Source organism: Phacochoerus africanus, chromosome 9 (genome assembly GCF_016906955.1).
Source record: "Phacochoerus africanus isolate WHEZ1 chromosome 9, ROS_Pafr_v1, whole genome shotgun sequence".
In the NCBI taxonomy this organism is placed as follows: Eukaryota; Metazoa; Chordata; class Mammalia; order Artiodactyla; family Suidae; genus Phacochoerus; species Phacochoerus africanus.
The window spans coordinates 105,929,900-105,953,385 of record NC_062552.1 but is presented as its reverse complement, the minus strand read 5'-3'; the positions used below and the strand labels follow the sequence as shown (position 1 = coordinate 105,953,385).

Here is a 23,486-nt window from a genome sequence, read left to right as displayed (position 1 = left end):
ATACTGGCTTGAAGCAATATTTTTTTAAACAAAATTAGTGGATATTAAACTACCAACAGTTCAGATGTTATAATTTAAAAGGAAATAGCTTACTCTGAAGGAAAAGAGGATAATGTTATATGCTCATTAGTCACTAATTGACAGTCTCTTAAATTCTGACTTAATATTTTTTAAAAATCATACTTTTTTTTTTTTTTTTTTTGCTATTTTCTTTTAGGACCTCATGTGCAGCATATGGAAGTTCCCAGGCTAGGGGTTAAATCAGAGCTGTAGCTGCCAGCCCATGCCACAGCAACAGCAACGCAGGATCCCAGCCACATCTGCAACCTACACCACAGCTCACAACAACAACAGACCCTCCATAACCCACTGAGCAAGGCCAGGGATAGAACCCATGTCCTAAAAGATGCTAGTCTGGTTTGTTACAGCTGAGCCACAACTGAATCTCCAAAAAAATCACAATTTTAAAAAAGTATTAGCAATCTCCAGAGTCAGTTGGCATCAAGGGTTCTTCTGCCCAGTATCCTTCAGGCCTATAGAAGGAGACCAAGTTCAGTTCATTTGCAAAGGAAAGCTTTATTCTTTAATAAGACAATGGAGAGGCGGCAGTACCTGCTCCAGGGCAGCGCTTTCGAGGAGCGCTCCAGCCCCGCTGTGGGCGCGGCTATTGGCGGTGCAGACGCATGCGCGTCTGCTCCAGCTCCCAGCGGCGGGAACAGAATCTCTGGGCTTGGCCTGCTGCCGCCATCTTGAGTTTCAGTGCTGTGCGCATCGCCTCGGCACAGGGTCTGTTGACAGTCAAGCTGAGATACCGGCACAGCATTTGGCATTGGGAACTCTGGTCTGCAGCACCGGCTGTGATGCCTCTGCGTGGGGTACCCAGCAAGCAAGTAAGACTAGACTACGCACTGGAAAAAAAAAAAAAAAAAAAAGGTTAGACTGTATTTTATTACCCAGATTCTATTTTTATTTCCCAGCTTCTATTTTTATTTCCTCAGAGTTGTTAATAGGTTTTGCTGGTAAGGACAGGGTACATCTAATGTTTATAGTATGAGGTGGGAGTTCCTGGCGTGGCTCAGTGGTTAACGAATCCGACTAGGAACTGTGAGGTTTCGGGTTCGATCACTGGCCTCGCTCAGTGGGTTAAGGGTCTGGTGTTGCCCTGACCTGTGATGTAGGTTGCAGACGGGACTTGGATCCCGCGTCGTTCTGGCTCTGGCTTAGGCCGGTGGCTACCGCTCCAATTAGATCCCCTAGCCTGGGAACCTCTGTATGCCAAGGGTGTGGCCCTAGAGAAGACAATAAATAAATAAATAAATAGAATGAGGTTTTCCATCAAATTACAGTTTCTTTCTTTTTTTTCCTTAGCAAATGTTTCAATTTAGAGTCAGGTGTATTACTGAATCATTTGAAGCCACCAAGAACTCAAGTGGCTTTTAAAAGCCCAAAGACTTGGCCAATAGTGTAAAAATTTATACTTCATCTCTTTGTCCTTGAAATACTATATTTCACTGGAAATATTTTCTCCCTCTGATGTCTCTTATTTCTTTGACTGGGATCCATAGTCATTTGCTCGAGGATCTCTGCAAGGAGCTTTATGTCCTTGATTTGGGCCAACTTGTGGACTTGAGTCATGCTCACTTGTCCTGTGTGTGCCTTTCAAGAAAGATATCAGGTTTCTAATGACACCATAGTTAGTGAGATGAACACATGAATCACTTCAATTATTCTCGAAGGATGTGGGTTGGTCTGTTAACCAGGTGTGAAAGGCTTCTCTTGGTAAAAGAAGATTGTTTCTCCTCATCATTGTGTGATGATGCACAGCTGGTTTTTATATCAAAGCTGTCATATTTTTTGTTGTTGTTGGCGGCCATGACCATGGCATGTCGAAGTTCCCAGGCTAGGAACAGCAGCATTGTCCTAGCCACAGCAGCGACAATGCCGAATCCTAACTGCTAGGCCCCCAGAGAACTCTGACACAGCTGGTTTTTAAAACGTTATTTACAGGCACTTCATTTATCAAGACAACCTATTTCTATCACTTTTTACCTGAAAGCCAGAAGTGCATTTCCCAAAATATGTGTCATGTTGCACATAGAGGATTTAAAATCTAAATTTCTAATGTACCCCCTCTACAAAATACTTTTTTTCTTTTCAGTTCTTGAAGCCAGCTATTATCAGATAACACTGCCTAATGCTCGTTCAGTGTTATCCCTAGGGTAGTGGTAATGCTAGTTTAGATTCTGTTTGTCCATTATTGCTGAGCACTTAGCTGGATAAGGGAACGAAGGATGGCAGGAGTTCTGTAAAATGATATGAACACAGAGGAAGCTAGGTTGCCTTCAACAGCACACATTTTAAACTGTTTACTTGAAAGAAAAAAAGAAACTTCAGTAGCACTCTGTCCTTTATCTGATGCAGAGTCCTGGAAAGCAGCGATGTGAAAAGTGTTGAACCTGATGTGCACTATAAAGTCATATTTCTGTTGATAGTTACGCTAATCCTTAATGTTCTTTATGGACTGCTTGCTGCGGCAGTTTCGATTAGGATGCAAAGTGGCCTTATTTCAGATATTTTTCAGTCTGGGTACCCTGTGTTTATCTGTCATTTTTAATTTTCATTTAATTTGTTCTGTTAAGCATGCCATGAGTAAAGATATAGGTGTGATTTATGGCTCAGCCTTTTGAAAACTTCCCACTGTACTGAACCTCAAGGTGTCAGTTACCAGAAGTCAAGCAGCCACCGCAGAAAAGCTATCTAACATGATGGCTTTGGGGAAGTCAGGCAGTTAAAAGAAGTTTGGAGAAATTTAGGGACTTTTGCCTTTTTTTCCTCCTCTGAGCTGAACAAAATAGATGCATCAATTCTAATGAGGAACTTCCTGCCCAGAGTCAGTGGCAGAGCAGCCTCCTCCCAACAGCTGCAAGCTTGAAAGACCTCATGCTGCTGGCCAAGGTTCATTCTGTGCTTTGCCTGAGACCACAGCCAGTAAAGCCAGTGTGTACCGTGGAAAGAGTTTTCCACTTCCATTGGAGAAGCCTTTTGTGAGGTTAGTTTGACTGTTCCAAATTCACAGTGGTGGTCATTGCTCATTTCTAAATTTTAACTGCATGTAAACCTACTGATTAGATTTCATTGAGGACAAATCATAGTTTTCTGTGAGGTAAATACATATCCTTTTGTTCAGTATTCCTTAAAACACTGGTTTTCAAAGTGTATCCCCAAACCAGCTGTATCAGCAGCACCTGGTAGCTTGTTAGAACTACAGATTTTCTGTCTCCAGACCTAAGGATTCAGAAACTCTGGAGGTGAGGCAAGTCTTCTAGGTGACTGATGAATGCTCAAATTCAAGAGCCATGCCTTAAAGTTCAAGAGCCATTTGATTATAGCCTTTTCTGAATTTTAGTCTCTATCCCCAAACAAGAACAAAAACCAAACCAAACTAAAAAAAAAAAAAAAGTTTATTTTATTTTCCAGATGATGTGCAAGGGATCCCTAATAAAATGTGGCTTCTAATAATGTACGTTCTCCCAGGTATCCAAACTATGACTCCAGGCCCCAGAGTCACCCAGGTGAAGGACTTAAAGCAGTTTGCTAAGTTGCTTGATTTACTAGTAGAGGTCACTTCCCCACCTGCTGTACTAATAGGCTTCTATTACCCAGAACTCTTCAACCATTCACCAGTATTGTCATCAGGCATCCAATTAAATCAGGACCTACAGGTGTAGCTCTTCTCTCTGGTTTGGAGAGCAAACTAGTGTTTGACTGTCAAAATTAGCCTCTTTGGGGCCTAATTTTAATCCTCTTCTAGGAACTTGAGAGCAGTGTGACTTGGGGCATTGGTTCTGCATTATCATTTCACATGTAATTTCAGTTTTTCTTGCAATACCAGGGGCTCACAGTCTTCCACTGTTTCAGAGTAACACTTCTAGACTCTGACATTGTAACCTTCGAAAGATTTTGATTTAATGACTGTTGAACATTTAGGTCTCATCCACCTTTTCCTCACTGTCTACGGCAGATCAGGGATTTATGTACCATTCCATCTCTGTCCTTGAAAGACTGATAATTAATGGCCATATACAGTTTATCTTGGCCTTTTATCTTACATTTTATACCTCCCTTTATGTATCATTGATAACTTGAGCTTTTGTTTGAAATTAAGTTGCTTTCCGTTCCCCTTATTTACTTAGGAATGGACTAAATCAAAATCTGTACAGAATTCTCCAATTCTAAATTACCTTAACTAAACTTTTTAAAGAACTTCTTCTGTTTTTGAACACTTTATTTAAATATTACACTATACCATACATAAAAGAAAGTATGTGTTTCTGTCAGGGTGCTTATTTTTTGAGCAACTGCACTGTGACAGGCCCTGTTTGGAACCTTTGCTAAGGACCACCCTCCCCCTCCCCAATAGCCAATTGCAGCACTAAAAACGCTGAAATATACAGGTCTTGCATAAATAACAAAACTAAGTGAATTGAGCAAATAGCGTAATCCCTCAAACTGTGTTTAAAATGTTTTGAGTTATTTTATAGTTTGAAATTTTTACCAAGTGGTTATATAGATAATTTTTTTTTTATAAAACCAGCCTGAATATACAGATGCATTTTATTATACCTGCTGCTTTATTCTTTGGAAAATCTTCCCACTGTTGAATGGGGACTGTGTCAACAATATACTTACATTCATAAGTTACTCAGAACTAGTGGCGCAGGAAAGCATTATTTCTCTTAATTCAATGGTCTGTCCAATTCTCTATCATTAATTAGTGTGAACCTATTATGTCTTGTATAATTGACTAAGAAAAAAAATCTTCTGTACACATTATCACTTTTAACCTTGTAATTTTTAAGAATTTAAATATAATTTCTTCATTTAGTGCACTGATTAATTAGCTGGACATGTATGTTTAAACATGACATACTTCATTATTCCTACCTACCAGTTATAATAGTTATGTAAGGCACAGGTTGAAATAGATACAACTAGACTTGTACATGCTAACTTTTCATACTCTTCAACATTTTGCTGTTTATTGCTCTTCTCAGAAAAGGGAGCAAAACTGAACTTTTAAAAAGTTGCATATATTTAAATAGTATCAAATAATACAGGGAGACAGCCAAAACCCTTACATTATCCTTGATTTCTTCTGAGTATAAACACTGAAGGTGAAGGATCAGTTTGGACACAGCCATACAACCCAAAAATGATCCTTCTTATTTTAATAGTTTACATTTCAGCAACGTTTACTTTCAGAAACAAGGATTTTCTGTATATGAGGAAATTTTGTTGGGCATTAACATGAAGATTTCATTCACATTCTTAGAACTGTTACTGAAGATGGGCTGAACCTCTCATAGACAGATCTCATGTGAGAACAATCCAGTTCTGGAGCCACAGAGATCCAGATGTCCAACTGAACAGCTGCCATCCTCTGTCTGCAGTAACCTTGAGACCACTGCTTTTGAGTTGTGACCATGTGTTATGCATTTCTTATCCTGACGCCCATGATTGAGGTCAGATGTTCTCTACCCTTAATTTTGCCCTTTGGGACTCTGTATTTCTCAGTGGGATGTACAGTCGCAGACGCTGGTACCGTAAAGCAGCTAAAGAAAAATGTTCCCATCCAGTGTTTATGCAAGTATATGTTTAGGCTAAATTTTCATTCCCCTTAAATATTTAGTGTTTATTGCTCTTCTCAGAGAGTAATTATAAGTGAACTGGAAACAAAGTAGGCATCTAAAGAAGCAAAAGTTAAAATCTCCTGGGGTCTACAACTCAGGTGTTATATGTTGAAAGCATAGATGGGTAAGGAATCTTCTTTGTCCTTCCACATGTGCAGACAACATATTTGAAACCTACCTAATGATATATGCTCATCAAAGTGGCAAATAGCAGCATGAGATCCATATTTATTTTGATACTGGTCTCAACACCACAAAGTTACACAAATGTTTGATCAGTTTTACAAAAGTAACACTGTTACCAACTAAATAATCACTTACCTTTTGCTGTAGCATCATAGAATCTAATTCCCAAGTTACCTGTAACTTGTATGAACAGATATTTGTTAATATTTGGAATCCATGTAGAACTTGGGAAGGTCAGACCAGAGTAAATCATCACCACATTAATATTTGCAGTGAAGATTTATAGTCATTAGCCAAAGGTCTAGCATTTAGAAAAATGTGTGTGATAGGAACCAAGAGTTAGACTTTTATTGTTGTTTTGATATATTATAGATTAAATAACTTCTTAATTCTTTCAATTAATACTGTATCCAGAATCAGAATTTTTGAAAGCTGTATAGAAAATTGCTAAATGGAACCAATGGTACTTAGAAAGTATCTGTAACTGATGCATTAAGTATATATGCTCAGAATATAATTACTATATTTCCAGATTACAAGATGCTTCACTAGACTGTAAGCTCTTTAAATAAAGGCACCGTGTTTTGTCTAGCACAGTGGATGGCATATTTCAGGTTTCGAAAATGCATTTCCTAGCTGAACTAACCAGACTTACACTTCCCTATTACAGTGAGCAAATGGTGTTTATTAACTCATCTCAATAGTCAGATTGTGTCTTTCAGCACTTAACAGACCAGGTGCCTGATTGTATTCATGAAAATTCAAATCATAGTGTTGTTTTTGGAATTTCTGCTGAAGGGTTTAAACTATGCCTTCAGTAACATGAGGGCATGAAAATGGTATCAATTAGATACCATTTCTGTGTCACCACTACTAATGACTAATTACTGGAGGGTGAAGTCTGTTGAATTTTTCCATAATGGGTGTCCATTAAATATCTGTGTTATTGTTGCATGCACCATATCTTGTGTTTGTGTAAGTGTACGATTGAGGCCCAAGTATGTGTTGACTGTGATATTTGTGGATTTTTTGGTAGAGAGTCCTGTCATCAGCACATAGTTTGCCAGGACTTTTCCACTGAATGGTTAATATAGAATACAATCCTTTTTTTTTTTTCTTTCTTTTTTTCTTTTTCTGGCTGTGCCCACGACATATGGAAGTTCCCAGGCCAGGGATCGAACCCTCGACACTGCAGTGACACGCCCAATGCTTAACCTTCTGCACCACAAGGGAATTCTTAGAACAAAATCCTTGATATTGTAATATTAGCCCCTTAAATCCCAAGTTAATTTTGCAATGTACTTTAGGGAAAGTGGAGAGAACCATATGACAAATTACATCAGTTACTCCATGGTTATTGATTTTTCAGTATCATCTGCAGGAAGTTGTGTTTCACCCTCTATGCAATAAGATAGTTAAATCTTTTTAGACCTTATAGACCTACCAATATCCAGTAAATTTGTGGCTAATTGTGGTTTTGTTACCTATCCAGCCCACCAGCATTCCTTTATTTCAAAATGTTTGGCTTGAGAAATTCACTCAGTTCATGCTAATTTCTTGTCAGTTAGCAATTTGCTGGCCTGGCTAAGTGTATGCCATAAAAATCACTTAGAATTGTGTACTTCCATCCTTCTTCGTCTTTACCTGTAGTACTTTCTGCATTGCTATTGTGATCCAAAACACCTTTTACCAAAGTAATGTTTTGCAGATTTTAAAGTTTAGGTCAAAAAGTTTGGGCTTCCTAAGTTCTGGCATTTTTAGCTTTTTTCTTACGTTTGTAAAAGTGCAGAGTTGCTGAAGCAGTGAATACAGTGTTTTCATCTGTCTTTTATAACTCACATTGACAAAGTTTGGCCGTGTGATATATAGAGCTGTGTTTTCTGGCATAATTAGTACAGACTTTTTGTTTGTTGTTTGTTTGTTTGTTTTAGTGTGGCTACCATCACACTACCTGTTGCTTGCCAGCTAGCAGATAACATTATTGATTATAAGCTTTTGATGTATGCACAGTGAAAGAAATTGTAAAATTTTGGACATCACATTACTGATGATATTATAACTAAGAAAGCACATTTTATGCTGCATGGCTCAGGGCAACACAAGGACTGGAATAGTCAAGAACCATCTCTACTTCACCTCTGTAGGAGGATATTAATAGTGGCTGACATAACCTCAGTGACTTTGTCCTGAAGTTATCTTAATATACTGAACATACGCGAAGGAACCACCAGTTAATCAGTGACTACCAAAAGCCCAGCACTGTAAAGAGTGCTGTGAAATATGCAAAAATAAATAAATAAACATAAAAATAGGACTCTTGCTACTATAGTTGCCTGATACTCAGTAAATATTTGGTGAATGAATGCAATCTAACAACAGTAACAACAAAAGTTAAAAATCTTTTTCATTCCTTTCTGTGTAAAGAATTTTCTCTTTAAAAAGCTCTTCTCCTACACAGAACCTATGTAATTTTTGTTCTTGTTTAACAATATACAATACCAGAATGTTGGTCACTTTTTACAAACAGAAGCTTATTTTCACTAGGGAATATTCTTATTATTTATTACATCTTGCCAAAGAGTTTTAAGAACCACTCTAATATTCATTTTAGGTTTAAATGCTAGGTAGGAATTGGGATATTTAAAATGAACTAGAATTTTCACTGGCCTAAATGGATGGCTTTAAAACCATGGTATCCCAGTTGGCAATCCTGCATGCTGAAAGGGGAGGAATGTTGGGTCCAGAGGAATCCTGGCCACTAATCACCTGTGTGATGTTGAGCCTGCCATTTCACCTCTTGTGTCTCTCAGCTGTTAACTGGGCCAAATTTTTTTTCTGGGTCGCTTTCACTCTCTAATAGTCTGTGATCTCCTGTTGAAATGAACATTCTTCACTAAATTAAAAGTGAATGGTGTGTAGTCTGAATCTCTACCTTGAAACTAATTCTAAAAGATACCAAATCATATTTAGATTATACACTGTGCTTGTCAATGATCTATTCAATAATGACCTTTTCATAAAATCATTTTAGCTGCACGGTTCCCCTTCCTCCTTTTTCTTTGTTATGCTTTGTTTTTAAATGGTGTATGATAAAATCCTACCTTGACCACTAACTTACTAGCTGTGTGATTTGGGGTAATTAACATTTCTGAGCTCATTTAGGTAATCTGTACAGTGGACCTAATTCTGTCTACTTGAAAAGAATTGTTAGGAGACTTAGGTAATGGCACATGAAAAATGTCAAGGTCAGAACATGGCACATAGTGGTTCTGCATAAAAGTTTCTTACTTTTCTTTACCATCAAGGCCTGATCCACTTCATCCATGAAAATCTCCAATGAACTCAAATTATTGTCTCCATTTACTAAATAGCAACGGATCACTCAAACTATGCAGCAATCAGGGATGTTGCATTTTTGGATTCTAGAATTAGCATATTTACTCTGCTAGATTGTATTAACTCATCAAATATTTACTGAATTCCAGATCTATTCTGAAATGCTTTTCATGTTTTAACTCATTTACTCCTCACAATAATGCTATGAGGTTATCATTTTCATTTAAAAATATATCTCAAATGAGGAAATTGAGGCACACAGAGGTTGAATAATACGGAGGATCACTCATTGGTAAGTACAGAGTCCACATTGAATACATGTGCTCTGTCACTTGGCCACATTTGCAAACAGCCATTGTAGTTGTTTTTATTTTAAAATGCAAAATTCAGAAGTTCTCTGGTGGCTCAGCAGGTTATGGATCCAGTGTTGTCCCTGCTGTGGTGCAAGTTGGATCCCTGGCCTGGGAACTTTTAAATGCCATGAGCACAGCCCCCCCCCCCCAAAAAAAGGGCAGAATTCGTTTTAAAGAATCAGTGGCACTAAGAAGTTTCTTTCTTTTTTTTTTCCCCCCACCAAGTCTTAAACAGCATTTGTAGAAAAAGGAGAGGCAACAGCTGTCCAATCTACTGACCTTGCTTAGATCTTACCAAGGCTCAATAATGCATTAGGTTTTGATATATCCTTCCTGCAGCCCAGGGGAAGTGAGAAAGAGCAGTCAGGTGGGGTTAGAGCCTAGAAGACCGGGTAGACTCCATTTCCTATCTCTACCTTTTAGCCAGTGCCAACTAATTTTTTTTTGAAAACTTAATACTTTTCTTCCCTAATAAATACTGAATGAATGTACTCTTCCTAAGGAAGAGCCTTTGCTAATAAAAGTGGTTTTTGGGTCAGCAAAAAAAAAAAGAAAGAAAGAAAGAAAGCAGAGTGAGGGTCAGAAGAAACAGAGGGGAAGCATTCAGAGGATGGTGGCAGGAGTTCCCGTCGTGGCGCAGCGGTTAACGAATCTGACTAGGAACCATGAGGTTGAGGGTTCGATCCCTGCCCTTGCTCAGTGGGTTAGGGATCCGGCGTTGCCGTGAGCTGTGGTGTAGGTTGCAGATGTGGCTCGGATCCCGCGTTGCTGTGGCTCTGGCGTAGGCCAGAGGCTACAGCTCTGATTTGACCCCTAGCCTGGGAACCTCCATATGCCGCGGGAGTGGCCCAAGAAATGGCAAAAAAAAAAAAAACAAAAAAAGGAACCAGAGGGTGGTGGCAATGGGGGAGCTTTTCTCCTGTCTGTCCTACTAATGTGTGTGAGTGGATGTTGGGGGTGGATTTCATGAGTAAATGTGGATTTTTGCCACCAAATTCTTTCCTTCAGAGCTAATATTCTCATGGGATATTAATATTAATACAAGGAAAAAGGGCCTGGGTGAAAAAAAAAATGATTTTCCCCTTCAGGGACAGAGTTTTCTCAGGATGACAGTGAAGTTTACGGATGTCAGAAGGTGGTAGTAGAATATTAAGCATTTTATCATGAGCAAACAGGAAAACCAGCTACAACCTATAGACTTCTCTTCGGAAAGTTGAAACAAGGAACCTGGTAATATCAGTCCAGTCAAGGAACCTTTTCCCTCCTTAAAACCATCTAATCCTTTCTGGGGTGTGTGGGCCTTTTGAGCCTAATCATTATTCTGGACTAATTAAAGTCATCAAAATAGAAATGTGAATGTAGTGGCTGTATCATGCTTTAGATAACACATTAGGTGGAAACGGGTACACTTACATTTTAGGAAGTTCATCATTTCATCATTATGAATTAATCCTTTTATGATTTTTCTGAATCATTCCTTTGGAGCATTCTGAAAGCGCCAGAAAAAAAAAAAAATGAAAGCTTTTCTTAAGCATCTGACTTAATGGCTAGCTAAATGTCCAGTTTCCAAAAGCTGCTGCTTATAAAAGGCCAAAAAATGTTAATATGGCCGGCATAACTGTAACATAGTTTTTCCAAGGTGGGAAAAGCAATAAATTACAAAATATCATACTAATGGAATATAAAGTTTTTAATAAGAGCAGCTGTTATTTCGCTAAGGTATATAATGTTTTAAGTCTCGGTTTTCTGTTTTGAAAGTATGTTAATTAGTTCACTTGTTTCATTTAATTTATTACCTTTCTCTGGGTTTGTGATTCTTAATTGTGTGATGTGGTTTATATTCACTGCTTTTACATGATGGGAATGCCATAATGTGCCTTTGCTGAACTGAGCTTCAAGTTTCACTTGCACTGGATGCAGATGTGCAATATGAAAAGTATAAATAGGCCCCCAAAGTCACACTTTCCTTTTGGAAATGTTAAGCCAGAAACATATATCAAAGAAATAAGCTTACATTTGTATAAGACTTGCCACATAATGGGAAATAAATACCAGAAAGCAGGTACCTTCAGGTGTATTTTAGACAAACTTGTAACTCTTCTGGTAATAAAGTCAATCTTCAGATGCTTTGAATATTAGAGACTTGAGGGGTTGCAGTTAATTGCATTTTGGGGTTTAATTAGAATAAATGAGAAATGCTTTCTGGCCTTAACTCCTCCAGTTGGAAATTTTTCTGAAATGTATGAGTGGATTTTCTTAACCGGCAAGACAATGCATTTTGTCAATGTATTTTTTATGATTTAGATTTAGCATGCCTCAGGGACGTAATTCAATTATCATTCATCATTGTGTAATACAATAAATAGGTAGAATTGAAGGAGATGAGACTATATGCATTAAGTAGTGGATAATCAGTCACCATAAGATACCATTACAGACCATCCTTCAGCAAATTGCTGATAGGAGGTATAGGAATATCATAATTATTTGCTGGTGTGGGTGTTTTGTACCTTCTGGGACATTTGCAGGAAGCATTTTTGGCCTCTTTCTAGAGGGGCAGAAATAACAGACATACTTCCTGTGAGTATAATAGGAATTCAGAAAATGGAAAAAAAATAAAGTTCAGGGAAGATTTTGTAGAAGCAGGTTATGAGCAGAATTTTGAAAGATACATGGTTTGGCAAGTCAGTGTAAAGAACTTGACTGTGTGGTTACTATTTTTTAACTGAAAAGAGGTCATTAGTAACCTTGATAGAAAAATTTCAGTAAGCTACATTGCAACTATTGGATGAATCATGCAGATGTTTTCAAGACAAATTCCTCTTCTGACCCAGGCCTAGACATAGCTATAATACCCACTATATTGATAGAAGTGGAATTTAGGGGCTATTTGAAGTTCTCAATATGATTCACACATGACCTACACCATTTAGTGAGTGATTTCTCCTCTTTTTCCCCTGATTCTTCTCTCTTCTCCTCTATTTCTTGCTTGCATTCTCTTTCTTAATTTTTCTTTTTCTTCTTCCCCTTACTCTTTCCCCTTAGGTTAGGCTAATAGAGGCCTGTGAGAAGAGAATCCACAGTCATGACCAGTGTGTTAGTTTCCTGTTCTTACTGAAACAAATTACCACAAACCGGTGGCTTAAAACAATAGAAATGTATTATCTTACAGATCTTGAGACCAGAAGTCCAAAATATTTTCACTGTGCAAAAATCAAGGGCTGCACTTACTTCAGAGACTCTAAGGGAGGAATCCATTGCTTGATCCACCTGAGTTCTGAAGGTTGCCAGCATCCCTTGGCTTGTGGCCACATCCCTGAAAGTTGTCTCATGGTCATGTAACTTGCTCTTCTCTGTATATCAGGTCTTCCTCTGCCTCTTTCTTATAAGAACAGTTATCTATGAAAATGAAAACACTAGTTTGAAAGGATACATGCACCTCAGTGTTCACAACAACATTACTTATCATACCCAAGATGTGGAAGCAACCTAATTATTCAGCAACAGATGAGTGGGTAAAGGAGATTTGGTATACATATAATACAATAGAATATTATTCAACCATAAAAAGAATGAATTTCTGCCATTTGTAACAATGTGGATAGACCTCGAGGGTATTATGCTTAGGGAAATAAGTCAGAGAAAAACACAAATCTCTGTTGTCACTTATATGTGGAATCTAAAAAGTAAAATGAATCTATAAAACAAAACAGAAACAGACTCAACAGATATAGAAAACAAACTATTGATTACCAGTGGGAAAGAAGGGAAGGGGGAGGGCAAGATAAGAGCATGTATGTATAAAATAGGTAAGCAACAAGGATATGTTGTACAGGACAGGGGAATACAGCTATTTTATAATAAGTTTAAATAGAGTATAATCTCACAATGGACTATTAATCAGCCATTAAAAGGAAAGAAAGAATGGCATTTGCAGCAACATGGATGGACCTAGAAATGATCATGCTAAGTGAAGTCAGTCAGACAGTGAGACACCAACATCAAATGCTGTCACTTACATGTGGAATCTAAAAAAAGGACACAATGAACTTCTTTGCAGAACAGATACTGACTCACAGACTTTGAAAAACTTATGGTTTCCAAATGAGACAGGTCAGGGGGTGGGGGATGCACTGAGGGTTTGGGATGGAAATGGTATACAATTGGGTTGTGATGATTGTTGTACAACTATGAATGTAATAAAATTCATTGAGTAGTTTTAAAAAAAAGTTTTATCATGGACTTGGAGAAAAGACTTGTGGCTGCCTGATGGGAGCGGGAGGGAGTGGGAGGGATCAGGAGTTTGGGCTTATCAGACACAATTTAGAATAGATTTACAAGGAGATCCTGCTGAATAGCATTGAGATCTTTGTCTAGATACTCATGTTGCAGCAGAACAAAGGGTGGGGAGAAAAATGTAATTGTAATGTATACATGTAAGGATAACTTGATCCCCTTGCTGTACAGTGGGAAAATAAAAAATAAAAATAAATAAAAAGTTTTTAAAAATAGGGTATAATCTATAAAAAATAGTACATCACTATGTTGTAACCTGAAACCAATATAATATTATAAATCATTGTACTTCAGAAAAACAAAATGACACTCATGATTACATTTAAGGCCCATTCTAATCATCTAAGATAATCTCTCCATGGCAAGATCCTTAACTTAATCTCATCTGCAAAAACCCTTTTTCCAAATAAGGTAATATTTACAGGTTCCAGGGATTAGGGCCTAATGTATAAGGGCACCATTATTCAACCCACTGAAATTGGAATATTATAGAGTCCTCCTTTACATATGGCAGACAACACTGAGTCTACCCTAGACACCTCTGAGCCCTTCTGTGGATCTCACTTGCAAGCATGAGAAAGGAGTCATACTTTTTCGTATGTCCTGTGTTCACTGGACCAGTATTCTTTGAGCAACACCTCCCTACTAATGACAGAAGAACGAAAGGGATCTCGTTGTAATTTTCCAGGTTACTGAGTACCGAGCTTTAAGTCCCAAATAATGAGGGTCAGGACCAAGGGTGTATTCCTTATTCCCTTTTTCCTCTTCAGACTTTGAAGCCTACTTTTTTGGTAAGGAAAGTTTCAAGTTGCCAACATAGTCTTTTCAGTCAAACTGGAGGAGATATAGAGAAGCACACAGAATTGATAAGGAATCCTCCCAGTAAGAGATCCTGCTGAATTCACCTGAGACATTGAGACTGTAAGGAAAGGGATGTTTTGAGCTCTTTGCATTTAGCTTTCTTTAAATAATCCCATCACCCACAAAGGATGAGGATGAGGAGGGTGAAAATATAAATAAGGAACATAAAAATTCAGGCCCACTTTCTTTCCTATCCAGTATGCATTATAGACAGACCATTTTTCACTTGCTGGTCCCTGGGAGAAAGAATCCAGATAAACTTGCAAGCATTAATTATTACGGTACCTGTGGCCTCTAAAGCCCTTATGCATCCTTGCTCATCCACTCTCAGAATTCTTATTCAGTGAATTTTCGAATATGACTCTAAAGAGAAATTTATTCTTTTAAAATAGCATTTTAATATAACTAAAATATACTGTTATAGTCCTATATGTTTAATAATTATTTTTACTTTTTCCAGTATTAGCTTACTGGATATTAAAAAGGGTGTAGTTTCTATGTGGATGTTTGGTTTTAGCAAATATTTGATTGTAGCAATTTTGCTAGTGACCTCTTATGTCCCCTGGGGAAAATATCTCAGGATCTCTATTGACCAGGGTAATGTTTCCCAACTCACTAGTTCTCAGCCTGGATAATTCTTTATCATGGTGGTTGTCCTGTGTATATTACAATGTTTAGCAGCATCTGTGCCATCTACCTCTAGATACCATTTCTTTGCTGAGTTGTAACAACCAAAAATGCCTTCATATATTACCAAATGTTCCCTGGGGTACAAAAGCACCCTGATTGAGAATTAGTGTTTTAACTCTGTTGCTTGCTTGGTTAATAATAGTAGTTAGCTTTTGTGGAGCACTTAGTAAATGCCGGTCACTGTAATAGGCACTTTACTTGCATTAATGAATTCAAATCCTACAAAGTATCATAAGTGCCATCATTAACTCTATTTTTACAGACAGATAAAGAAATCAGGGCACAGAAATGTTGAGCAAATGTGCTAAGATTATACCACTTTTAAAGAGTAAAGCGAGGATTTGAACCAGAAGATAGGATTTAGAATTCATGTTCTTAGGCATCATGTTACAGCTGTGGTCCACTGCTCTTAAGAATATGTTATTACAGATTTAAAATCTTCCTTTGCATGTGTTTAAAGGTTATAAATAAACTACAACAGTGGGTGAAAGGATTAGAAAGGACCATTTATTGAAATCACATTATGAGCAGGGCAGTCATCTTGAGACTTTCTTAGAAGTTATTTCATTTAATCCTCAGAGTAGTCCTGTTATATTCATTTTTAATATGAGAGGACTTGGCACCAAAGAAGTGAGTAATTTTACCCAAGGTAAGAGCCAGTATGATAACTGGCAGAAACTGAATATGACCCAGTGCCTTTTGACTTCTCAGTCCATATTTATTCTACTTGACTCCGATACTTTCCTTGGGTTTTTTTAAAAGATGAAGGGAGGAGCATTTTTGTGTTCTCCATATATATTTTCTGGTCCATGCTCTGTTCCCGTACAAATTCTTTCTTTCTTGGAGCTATTACTTGGAGATTTTGAGCACTCACTTATCTTCATCAAAGCCTTCTGACAGAGTCTAGTAAAAACGTGCAGGCACAGGTGGGTGGGCGTGCGTGTCCAGAAACCTGGTGTGAGTCCTGGCTCTGCCACTTCATTGCTCTCTGATCCTGGGCAAATCATATAACAACTGGGAACTTCAGCTTCCTTACTCTTAAACATGGGCCTCATGATAATGCCCATTCTGCAGGGTAAAGATTAGAAGCAATATATCAGAACATAATTATTTTTAGTTGGTACAGTTTGGCTCCTTAAAATTGGAAGTTAGGCATTTGCCACTTTTCTTTTTTGCTCCTTTCCTTTCAGAGCACTGGCAGTCTTTCCAGCCCAATTCCCTTTACCCCATCAAGGGTGTTTGGCGAAATTCACCAAGATTGATTCTTAATTAAAGCAAAGATATCTTGGGAGTAGACTGAAACCTTTGAAGTCTTTGCTAGCTAAACATAGCCCTGAAAACTGGATTGGGTACCTGTAATGGGGAACTGAAGGCCAGGAGACAATGACTGAACAGATTTTTTTGTTTTCAGACTGACTATTTGAAAAGATTGTTAGGAAAGATAGCATACCCTGGCCTGTATCCACAGAGATTAATATTAAGAGTTTGCTTAATGAAAGTCTTCTCTTTTTTAAAAACTATTTTTATTGAGGTATATATAACATATGACGTTATATTCATTTCAGGTATACAACATGATGATTCTGTATTTGTATATATGGAGAAATGATCACCTCAATAAGGCTATCTCTCACAACCTCTGTCCCCATCTAATATCTAATCTTGCAATGTGACCAGTTATTTCCCATGCATAGTTACAAAGATTGTCTTCCTTGCCATAAGAACTCTTAAGATATACTCTTTTAGCAACTTTCCAATATGCAATACAGGATTATTAACTATAGTTAATATGCTATAGATTACATCCTTATGACTTATTTATTTTATAAGTATAATTTTGTACCTTTCTAAAAATCTTCAAAATTTTTTCTTTTATCAAAGCTGAAATCTGTGAGTTAGATGGGCCTTGACCTAGAACTTACCTTTCTTTTACTATATATGTATGAGCACACAAACACATTTCTCTCACTACCTGGAAATGGGCCATTCCTTTGAAATCTTTAATAGGCTGAAATGACATAAAGTGAAGAAACAGTTAAGTACCTTTCTTGATAAAAATAAAAACTCACATATGAATTTCTTTCTGTTAGAAAAAACAGGTACTAATGTAGGTCTTTTTGCAAAAGCAAAGTTTCATAAAGCAAACTTGTATATGTATAATTGGATGCAGAATGAGAAGAATGAAACCACAGGAGAGAGTGGGGAATGTAATTCTCTAGGACAATGTTGTACATTTCACAGCTCAAATATATGGGGAGATATTAATAAAGTTCTGGTTACTTCTAAGTTGAGCAAAAAGTAATTCCTGTGGTTCGTTGGAATATGTAGCACAGGTGCTCAAGTCAATGGACTGAGACCTTGCAAAGTGACCACTCAAAGGAGATGTCATTTTTTAAAAAGTCGATGCAGAAGGTGTTCATATCTAGTTGCCTTGCTGAGAATGTCGGTCACAGGCTAAAAAGATTCCAAAGGTAATGTGATAATATGGCATGTCTACTCAAGGGCAACCAGTGGAAATGTTCTGAATCAAAAATAACTCAACGTTTGAGAATTCTGAGAGGACATTCAGTGCATCTCCACCTACAGTAATTGGGAGAGAGAGATGCGCTGGTTTGTTTTAAGATTTCAAGAGATTAAATTTAGTACGTTATAAATGTATTGTTAGAAATGTTAAATCTCATTACTAATTGAATTGCACTGAAATAAAGGCTTTGGGGAAAGCTGATATTTATCTATTTGGCAGATATTAGTTAAATTCAATTATCCATGATTTTTAAAAAATGTTTTTGCAGTCACTGTGTAGACCAGTGCTGTAAAATTCAATTACATGTAGGTAATTGTGCTGTCACATTCTGGTTATCAGAAATGGTCACGATGAAATTCAAAAATGGTATATTGGATAACTGCCATTTCAGCAAATACCATTATAAGAGTAAAGGCAATGCATAGCTGAATGATTCCTAAGCTTCTCTTTTGCTTTCACTCAGTAATGAGTATAATAAAATTTCACCCCAAGAAAAGGACTTGGAAGCTCCCTTGTCTCATTACAACAGAATTTGACCTGAATATTCATCTTTGCAGTCAAGAAATGAAGATGGAATGACAAACAAAATTGTTCCAGTTATTGCTCTCTGGAAATCACATGTGTTCATTCTACAGCATGGTGTGAGAAGCTAGGAATAAATATATTTTCTTATTTTTGTTTTTAGAAAAATAACCCATAGCTTCAACTGTGTCAGAAGAAACTATAAAGAAAGTTTTGTAAAGAAGGAAAGTGAAAAATCAGATTTGGAAAGGAAAATATTGCTAATCTGCATAGCAAGAAGGTGGAAAAAAGAAAGGCAAAAATGGGTTCATAATTTTTTAGAGGTGCTCAATTTAGAAGATGAGGTAGGGGTTCAAATACAAGACCCTGAATTTTCTTTCTGGTAGCGATATGCCAGCCATGCCAATCATCTTTCTAAAACAGAACAGTGTGGTAGTTTATAACTTGTGGGGGGAAAGAATAGATAACCTCCCTTAGCCTTTTAGAAAAGCCAAGACAAGCTCCAGGAAAAGGAGTTAAAAGAAGCTACTTCCCCCGTCACCTTGGGTCACTGGAAATACACATGCATGCCTAGGACATGCGTAGATGCTTTGGGGAGGCTGGAAACATTAACCTTGAGTGCTGCTAAGGGGAGAACACTTCAAAGGCTAGGGCAGTGAGAGAACCAGAAGCCAATCAGAGTGAAGAGGATGTTTGAACAGAGAGAGAGGAAGCATATAAAGACTAAGGGTTTGGGGCTCCTCTCTCTCCACTGTCTCTGTTCTATCTGACACCTAAATCTGGGCAGCTATTTCCAACTTCAGGAGGACAAGAGGAGAGTAGTGCGGTGAGTCCAGGATCAACTAGACTAAGTTTACTTGCACACATTTGCAGTTGCTCTGCAAGACTGGTTAAATTTGAATCACAAGGACCAGTATTCCCAATGTATTCTTTTTGTTTACTTGGAACCCGCTAAAGGAGTCCACATGTGAGCTCATGAATGCATATTCAAGAAACAAGTAGAGTATGTGGCTGTTGCTGCTTCCCCTCGTTCTTTCTGCAGAGAGAGAGGCTGGAATGACACTCCATTTGTTAGATGGGGCTGGTGCTCTCTGCAGCCTATTTGGCAGGTATGCTGTGATACTAAATGAGACTGCATTTGGAAGCCTCCTGCGGAAGGGAGGCATGTTATAGTTTGATTCTAAGGTGGCAAACTCAGAATGTATTGTTGCAGAATTCTTTTTTAGGAACTGTTTTGTTGTAAGTCTTAGAAAGTATAAATAATAGGCTGGAGAAGAAACTACAACTCTGAAAGGCCTGGGTCTCAGTCGTGAGTGTTTTTAAATGCCTAGAGACCCTTCTGGAGTGATGCTTTGGTTAAGTGAAGAGCCCAAGTATGCCAGTAGAACAAAGTATGAAAATGATGTTCAATGATTTGTTCTGGCTTTTTTGTGTCCATGCCATCAGTGCAGAGATTTCTAATCCTTGTTATATGTTATCATTTCTGAAAAGATGAAGGCATGGGGGAGAATCTCCAGTGCCATTCTTTGCTAGTCCCAGTGTTAATCTAGTGGTTTTACTCTGAGAGTTCCAGTTTGAAATAGATGACTGTCAATACTAATCTGTCCAATAAAAATACAGTCAAATATATTTAATGTTTGTGTTAAGGACTAAGGCCGTAAAATACAATGCTTTATTTCTGGTTGTTTTAAAATAAAGACCAAAGGGAATTTGATGGATGTTTTCAAATAGAATGGTATTTTTTGAGTGATGAATCAAAGATGTTTGTATTATCCTTTACCTCACAGTGAAGTTAATTACTGTTTACCTGTATATAAAGAAATGTAGCTCATTTAAAACCGTCAGGTGGTGTGGGATCAGGAAAAGGGAAGATTAGTTATTCTCATCCTTATCAGGTCATGATTCCTTAATCTCATGAGTAAAGATGATCACTAAGAGTAAATTTCAAAAGAATGTCACAATAAAAGAACTGCTGAGTTTAGGGTTCAAGCCTACTGTGTGCCTTATATTCCACTGTGGGAACATGACACCTCCCAGATGTTATTTCCAGAAAACACTGGCAGGACTGGCTTATTAATTTTATAACCCAGGGAGAGGGTGACAGAGGAGTGGAATATTGGTGACACTGTACAGCTAGATGTAGGTCATTGTTAATATTCTTTTATTTGTGGTGGGCAGTTCATATGTCTTCAATAAACTATTCTAATATAATTATTAGAGAAATCCTCTTATCTGCTTTGCTTTCAGCCATCAATGAAGAGCAGGAGGCCTCCACTAAAAAATACTTTTTAAATGTCATCTGCATGGACTTTGTTTTGTTTGAAAGCTTCTCATCCATACTTTGCATTGTGTGTTCATCTGTGACTGCTTAGACTCATTTTAGAAGCAGCCAGGAAATAACTCCTAAATAGCAAAAGCTATTAATTTAACTAATCTCACACATATTATAAATACACATATTCATATATATGTAAATAAATACATTTATGGGTGGATTTATATTGTTAATGATTTTTTTTTACATTACATACACATGTACATATATATATGTATATATATATAATTGTGTATTTGTATTAAAATTTTTCTTTTCCAAAATGCTTCTTATAGATAATCTTTTTCTGAACTTCATAGTTACCATGCATAAAGGTTAAATGACCTGCCCAAATTCACACTTAGTAAATAGGAAAGCCAGGGCTAGCAATGAAGTTTCCTGATTCTTAGCCAAGAGTTCTTTCCACTACAACAGCTGTCACTAGTTATTGGGAAAGCGAGGGGAGGAAACTGATTTAACTTCTCTGAAGTTGAGAATTATTGATAGTGACTGAAATATCAGCAGTGCAGTTATTTTTCAAAGTCAGTTAATCTATGATAGTCCTATGTGTAATTGAGTTAAGTTATGGAAGTGGCCCTGTATGATAACTTTGTTGTCTTCTGTCTATATTATGCTATATTCCACCATCACTTGGTACTCTAATTCTTTTATGTTAACTCTCTTTTTTATTAACTTTATTTTTGACAAATAAGTCACCTAATAGCTATTGATTGCATTGATAATAAAAATGCTGATGGAAGATCCCCTATTACTGAAGGCAAACAAAATGAGAATCTCAAATCATTCAATAAAATTCTCTTTCCAATACTGACCTATTCTTTTATCAACAAAAATTTGTTTCTTTGTTTTAATGGAAGTCAGTAATTATGGTATACAAAATTGGCACTATTGTTTCCCGGTTAAAATTTGATGAACCATTTTTAGACATTCTCTTTCGAGATTTACAGTTAAGCTTAACAGGGATAGGACAAACTAAAGGTCTTTATTCAGCCAGTACTCACTGACAGGGTTAGCAAGAGAAATGGGAAACTGCTGCCTCATTAAAAACAACAGCATACTCATAGTCAAAACCAACCAGGTTGATAGTTAAGTACTCTCCATTAGAACTCAAATACTATTACCAAATAAGGAGCAATAGAAAAGTCCTTGTAATAACCTTGATGTGATAATGAAATTTCAGAAATTTCAGAAATTTCAGCCTGACATTCAGGCTCTTGTATTTAAAAATCTCTTTGCCCCATAGTCTTCAGGGCAATTTTCAAAATTGAAACAATTTTTTTTATTATAAAACAAGGTCAAACCCTGCATTCCATGGGATAGAGGTTGAGATGCTCTAACAACAACAACAACAAATTTAAAAACAAACAAAACCCAAATGTAGTGGCTTACATGGATAGAAATGTATTTCTCACATTACAGGCCCCGCCAGTCCAGGTGGTGAAGGTCATTGAAGGACACAAGTAGCTTCCTTTCTGCTGCATTACCATTCCCTGATGTGTTCATCAGCATTACTGAGGCTGGGTTTCCGTCATGTCTGTGCTACAGCCTGTAGAAGAAGGGAATAGGAGAGAGTCCAGAGTGAGTGTCTTTAAGGAGATGACCCAGAAATGAAAGATATCAATTCTACTCCTCTCTCCTTGCCCAGAACTTTAGCACATGAACTTACTTAGCTTCAAGGGATGCTGGGAAATGTAGTCTGTAGCTGGGAGACCATATTTCTAGAAAATAGGGTGGAGGAGGAAGCATGAAGGGTGGGAGAGTGGGTTCATATATTAAAACAAAGTGGAGAAAAAAAGATACTGAGGAATATCTACCAGTATCTGTCACAGCCACAATATATGAGTTAAATGCATTTATTTAATCAGGAATAGTATCCACAATGAATTGTCGAAGGTGTTCAAGCAATTAAAAAATGAATTAATACTGGTAGTGCTTAGATTATTTAAAAATAGTGGTTCTTAAGTTTTCTCAGTCTAGCACTACTTTGGGGTAAAGTTGCAGGTCACCTGTACTCTGAACAGAAACTGTGTACCTGGCTTTGTTTTTAATGAGAAGTTATGAAGGTGGTTTCTGGTTTTATACTTTATACTTGTGTTACATAACATATATTAGAGAAGCATGCCAATTTTTGAACATTATTGAAGGATGCACTTTTCTAAGTTAACTTTCCAATTAATGGAAGCTTACCATTTTAATGTAAAACCAGACACAAGATTCTCTTTTGTGTCTGTGTATCCATGTGTGATTGTAATATTAGTAAACTGAGGTAGTTCTCTACCTTCTTAAACCAGATAAAATGAACACAGTAAAAATAATTGATGCTGTCATTAAGTGCATATTTATTCAGCACCAGTTATGTCCCAATGACTACTTCAGGGTCTGCATAGGATATCAGATTTAATCTTCTGAACAAGCCAGTGAGGTAGGACATATTTCCCCTGTTTCATATGTGAGGCAACTGAGTGTCAAATAAGTTAGATTACATGCTGAAGATCACATAATCAAGCCTTGTTTAAAACCCTGGTCTTATTATTCATTCTGCTTCTGGCAGTTTTCTTCATCCAACAAATATTTACCGAGCATCTCCCATGTTCATGCTATAAGCTCAATGTTTCTATGTTTTACTTCTATTTAACCTCATGACAATCCCGTAAAAGTAGATATTATTTTTCCATTTTGTAGGTGATGCAGCT

The 23,486-nt window shown here is 37.2% G+C and overlaps 1 long non-coding RNA gene across 3 annotated transcripts; it reads right to left on the bottom strand.

The window, feature by feature from the left end:
• Positions 1-556: 556 nt before the first annotated feature.
• On the bottom strand, positions 557-22,432 carry LOC125136321 (uncharacterized). 3 transcript variants are annotated; one of them, XR_007137154.1, is made up of 6 exons: positions 22,183-22,432; positions 17,335-17,420; positions 15,008-15,085; positions 12,797-12,964; positions 10,979-11,054; positions 557-908 (listed from the first exon to the last, which is right to left on the bottom strand). It is a non-coding gene; the product is annotated as an uncharacterized LOC125136321 (long non-coding RNA). The 3 variants fall into 3 exon arrangements; XR_007137153.1 differs by lacking the exon at positions 15,008-15,085; XR_007137155.1 differs by lacking the exons at positions 15,008-15,085; positions 17,335-17,420.
• Positions 22,433-23,486: the final 1,054 nt, after the last annotated feature.